Consider the following 6,000-nt stretch of genomic DNA (forward strand, 5'->3'; position numbering starts at 1 on the left):
CACTAAGCCTACATGACAGTATATATGTAATACCATTTTCTTTAAGGAAGCTCCTACGGTATTTCTCATTGCTGAGCTAAAGGTCAGGGTGGCAGGTGACTTCAGCAGAAAACAGTCCTCTGAGCTGCAAGAGTCCTGCTGAAGTTGGTGACATTAAGAAAGATGGAGGCAAATTGGAGAGAGTCCAGAGGAGATCAACAAGAATGATTAGAGGTTTTGCAAACATGACCTATGAGGAAAAGTTAAAAGAATCGGATTTGTTTAGTCTGGAGAAGTAAAGGCTGCGTAGGGACATGATAACAGTGTTGAGCTATGTTTAAAAAAAAAAAAAAAAAAAAAAAGTTATGATAAAATGCACTGTGATCAAATGCTCTACATATTTGCGGAGGGCAGGACGGAAGTTAATGTGTTTGTCCTGGAGCAGGGACTGTTTAGATGAGGGTACTGAGGGAAGACGCCTCTCATGCTGGGTTAGGGACTGAATTGGCTCTGGAAGACAAGTGCAGCTGCTGGACCTTTTGAAGACCCATCAGGGATGTCCTCGACCAGCTTGGTTGCGCTGCAGAGAGGCCACTCTGCTTGGAGGACTCTTGTAACGTGCCATTTCATAAAGATCTTGGCTTGATATGGCTGCTACAGAGAGGTCTGGTGGTATGGGTGAAATCGTGCTCACTTTCCCACTGTATACGAGCAGGCAACACCAGTTGTTTTCATTCTAACTATATTGATGCAGCTTTCGTGTCATTTCTGTTAGCAGTTCAGTTCATCAGGCTTTGCACATGCTGCAAAAGCAGAAATAGTGCTTTTCTCTGTCTTTTGGTGCCAGGAGGGAAAGAGGCATGGCCTAAGGCTTCTATGGCCTGTGCTCATGGAGGTTGCAGTTTTGTGGCACTCAAATGTGGGTACTTTACACATTCTTCCTTTTCTTGTTGGTGGAGCCTTTTAAGTTTTCTGCGTGAATCATAGAGCGAAGTAAATAATTTGCAACTGGAAAAAGGGACCCTTTTTAGTTATTTTTCACTAACAGTACATTCTTTAACAGCATTTCAGTATATACCAGATTTGTCAAATGAGCTCCCTCATTTACACTAGTAATACACATATGTGCAGATAAGAATGCTGTTTAACCCTGGAATAAGGCGTGCAGCGTGTCCTGCGTACAGCTAGAGCTCTAGTTACCTCTCAGGGAAGCCTTACAGCTGTGCTCTCCCATGTATCAGTAGCAAAGTGTTTCACAGACTCGTAGGAATGTTAATAGGTTTGAGATAAATACAGTATGTTAGCATTTGGGCCCTGTTAACAGGTTTTTCATTCGTTTAGTCCTCGCTGCTCTGTTTTCAGCCAGGACTCACACTTCTGTAGAGCTGCTCCCAGCAGGTGCAATGAGAGCAAGTGTAAATGCCAGAACATGGCTGCCGAAGACCACCCAAGATATCCCAGGGTCTCCGGAGCGCCGGTGCCTTGCACCTGAGCTGGGCCCCGGCCTCCTGCCTGGGCCGCTGCCTCTGCTGGTTGTGAAGTTCAGCCACAGCAGGACGCGTTACAGATACACGACACGAGCCCTTCGCAGACTTAGGAGGACTGTTCAGGCCCTTTGTTTATGAGAAGAAGAAACCCTCACAAATATTTAATCTGTGTTCCTGTGCCGAGACCGGCATGGTTCAGCAGCATGAAGAGCCCATTAATACAGTTGGCCCTTAGGCTCAACCTGGGGTCCAAAATCCTTCATGGAAGTACTGAGGAGGTGGATGGTCACTGAAGTGCACAAAGGTGCAGGCCACAGGGAAATTGGCAGAGCCCAGCAAGCTTTGCCTGAGGAAGAATGGGATTAATTGCCGAAACCACTGCTTGCAAAATGTCCCTGGGCTGATGTGACTGTATGCCGTATCTGATCCTGTATATTGTAGTTTTGAGTCTTTAGGTGTGCCCCTTGAGCACCCTATGGAAAATAAAAGATCTTTCAGAGATGAGGTCCTTTGAAAGGACAGGATGGAGGGTAAAGATGAGGAAATGTATTTAATATATTTCAATGAAAATGAAATGAGATGCTATCCAATTGTAAAATCTCTTTCCTGAGTTTCAGCCCAGGTTCTCTTCGGTGGTAAATCCATGGAGTTCTGGGACAGAACCTGAGATTTCCAGCCTTGCTTCAGCTGGAGACCTGCTACTACTGTGCCCCTTCCAGTTCACTCACCCACTTAAGCACATATGTGTCTACTAATGCTTACTTTGATGCTGTTCCCTATCACTAGTGATATATCTTCATACATTCTGTGATATCTTTCATAAAAATGTGAACAGTTAAAAATTAAGAAGTACCATATTCTAGTATTACAAATTGTAGCACAAAATAATAGTGGATACAGGAAATTAAATTTATTTAGTTCCATTCTCTTGGGTGTATTACATATCATGACCCTCCTGCCACTAACAAACCTGCTGTTAAATCCATCAGAATTGATCTATGTTTAGCTATTCATTTTATGTATATTAATTTGAGCAGAACATTTGTTTGGCTTAAATTTTACTTTCAGTGGTGGAATGTATGTTCCAAATGCAAGCGCAGGCGATTTGGTAGGATTTAGTTAGGAGGAATGTAGAATGTTAGTTTACAAAGATAATAACTGAGCTATTAAAGCCAACAACCCCTTTTAAAGCAAACATACCATTAAAATATAGGAACACTTTATGGTGTAAATAAAATTGAGGATATGGATTATTTAAAGATAAAAATTTTAGGGGTAGCTATGAGAGAAAGTTGAATAAAAATGTATTTAATTGCACCACATTTTTTTTTTTCTAAAGTGAACTTCAAAAATGGAAATAAAGGATGGTTGTTTATGGAGGGGGGGAAGACAGCTACACAGAGAGTGATGTTAGAAATCCATTTTACTTATGGAGATGTATAATAGTGATTTGACTTTTATTTTCCAATCTGAATCAGATTTCAGGAAAAAAAAAATTGCGCCTAAACTCATAAATGGCAGAATTTATCTTGCTTGTGAATCCATACAGTGGAAAGGGAAGCAAGACATTTGCTTCTAGATCATTCTCCTTAGCTGAATGACAGATACAATAATTCCCTCTATTAGCCAGATCCATTGTCTTTATTCTGCACAGAAGTACTGTATTGCTGAGGTAGACTTCCACTGCTATGCATATTTTAAGGGTTATTTGGCAACACAAGTAAAGCTAAAAGTAGCCTCTTAATCTAATTAATTGACATTTCTGAATCTTGCTTTCACAACAACACATGGTTTCATGTTCTGGGTTTTAGCACTTGTCAAGCTTTTTTGGAGAATGTTTTGGTCAGAATGACAAGATAATTTGTGACTGAGGCTCCAAGCTAGAGAAGTGTTTAAGGCTATAATGATTTATTATCATCACAGAATAACAAAATTTACAAAGCGTTTCATCAGAATTTTTGAAATAAGTTTGCCACCGTGGTAGAAGCATGCAGGGAGGGGAGGGGGGTGTCTTCCTACACAAATGCCAGTGTGACTTATTTGTAATAATTACAATGTTAAATTTATTTTGGAGCTTTTCTTGACAGACTTGTAGCATGGTTGGAAAGACAAGGGGTGAGAGAATTGTAACAACCAACAAGGTAAACTCTGCCTTTTTTTAAAAAACAAATATACTATGTGACTAAAATAAAAATAATAAATATATGCTTCACACAATAAGTAATATAGACATAGCCACACTGAACTATCAGTGTTAATGCCTTGCCAGGAGATGCAGGGGAGGTAGTCAGACTTTAAAGCAGTGAATGTCTGTGCTTTTTGCCATTCAAAAATGCATATAGAAGTATTTTCTTAATGGGTGAAATGGGTGATATTACTGAGTGACAACCCATTAATGGGCTGGCAAGTGCGGACTTTTAAGGCAACTGCTATAAAAAGGAATAATGTAACATCACTAAGTTTGCCTTCATCTTGATTCTTTGCTAAGTGAGCTACGGATGCCAGAGTTTGAACAAAATGTCTGACTCTGAATGCGAGGCATTTCCACTTATTCTCTCTGTTTCTATAATTTACTTATTATGTAATTAAATACCTTAAAACCGTAGGCATTGGTTAGTTTAGACAAAGTTTTGACAGTTACTTGACTTCAGCGGCTGGGAATAGCAGGCACTTGATGCCCTGAAGTGCTTTTGAGGCTGCAGTTTTGCTGGGCGATGGGCCACGCACCTTTCCGGCACAAGCTCTTATAAAGCTGCCGTTGTAGCTCATCAGAGGATGTGGTGAGGACTAACACATTTGGCACCAATTGTACAGCCCACGTTGTTTGTTATAGTAAAGATAATATCGTGCATCCACGGGGCGCCTTTTGTCTCCAAGGATCACAGTGTTTCTTGTAGAAATTAGCTTTAATTATTATATGTATTTCTAAGGCACTGTAGTAACTATGTGCCCTTTCCAAGAGCTAGGACACTCTGAACTAATGGCAGGCAACTTTCAGGCTGGCACAGGGAGTGACCCCTTGTGTTTCAGGCATTATTTTTCCTTCACAGGACTAGCCAGGCACTTGCATTTAGCGAGCTGGAATGTGGAAAGATGTCTCGCATCTCCGACAAGCGCTTGCCAGATTCAGGCTCTGATGGATTTCTGGCAAGAGTCAGTTCCGGAGCTCAGGACCCACCACAGAGAATATCTATTTATTTAAGCTATTTATAGCATTTCTAAAGAACTCCTCACTGTATTATCTCAGCATGTCACAGAAATTAAAGGTACACCATGAATTAAAGGTATACTACCAGGATCCAGGCTTCCTGGCTGGAGGGCCCTGCAGGACTTCCATGCAGGAGGAGTCCGTGCTGGAAGCAGGCTGCTGCAGATGTGGCTGGGGACACGCAGAGGGACAGCGTTTTAATCACACGTGTGCTGAAAACTACACTGTGCAAGTCTGAGGATAGAGGGCAGATGGGTTCATTCTCTGTGAGCCAAAGCTTCCGTGTTGTTCAACAGTCAGCTCAAAATTGAGTTTATTATCATAGCTGAGCCTATTAATTACACATATGTTAAGCACTTAATTCAACTTGGGATAGATGCTGAATGGACAAAATCTTCTAATGGATGAGGGAGGATGAGACCTCAGCTGGCAACCTCAAGGCCAACAGCAGAATGGAAACTCTAGGAGGGGATGTCACCCCAAACTGTCCTGTAAATTTGGCGATGTGTTTCCAGTTGCTTCTCAGGGTGCTCTCTTGATTGACAGAGGAGCTTGTCTCTACCTAATCTACCAAGGGCAGGGGAAAAAACCTGCATCCATGTTCAGTGAGAAGCAAATTGATGATTGAAGATCATTTAACATATGGATCTTAGATGTTGCAGTCTTACTATATATGTGTTTATGGAGGATTCCTTTAGCTGAAAGGTGCTCTGGACGTGGGATTTGTTGTCTCAGGGGCGTCTTGCACAGCAAGAGCAACAAGCAGTTGCACTATTATTTAGCACGAGTTTCTTCTAACAAAACAGTCCACCACTTATTTTTTTTTCTCTCCTTCTGTTGCCATTAAAGCCAGCAGTAGATTATGATTAAGATGTGAGAGCAGTTGATCAGCCTAAGCATCAGCAAGCTTGTCTGGATTCTGTTCATGGTTGCACGGAGGCAATCACACATTATCCCTTCCTCTCCACACCCTGATCAGTTAATGTCGTGACCAGAAGTGATGCTGAGGCTCTCTGTATTGGAGCAGTAATGTAATTGCTAGAGTTGGCATTGAGCTACCTTCCCAATGACTTTTTCCCAGAAAGGAAGTTCAGGGACTGGGTCATAATTGGTAGACTCATTAGTATTAAATTATGTGGGTTTTATTAGGGGCCAGACATTCACTTGTTTAAATGTATCTGGCATTTTCATGCCTCTCTAAGGAAATGTAATATGTATTGCATGGGCAATACATACTGACTTTTATTGGTGCAGACCAAACTCACAGGTGAGCAGGGCACCTGCTCCTGTCGATGCTTAAGGCTTTGGCGGTGGGTTTTTTCCAGC

The sequence above is a fragment of the Tinamus guttatus genome, unplaced genomic scaffold (assembly GCF_059628265.1).
Source record: "Tinamus guttatus ecotype Peru unplaced genomic scaffold, ASM5962826v1 Tinamus_guttatus_pri_ptg000674l, whole genome shotgun sequence".
Classification (NCBI taxonomy): Eukaryota; Metazoa; Chordata; class Aves; order Tinamiformes; family Tinamidae; genus Tinamus; species Tinamus guttatus.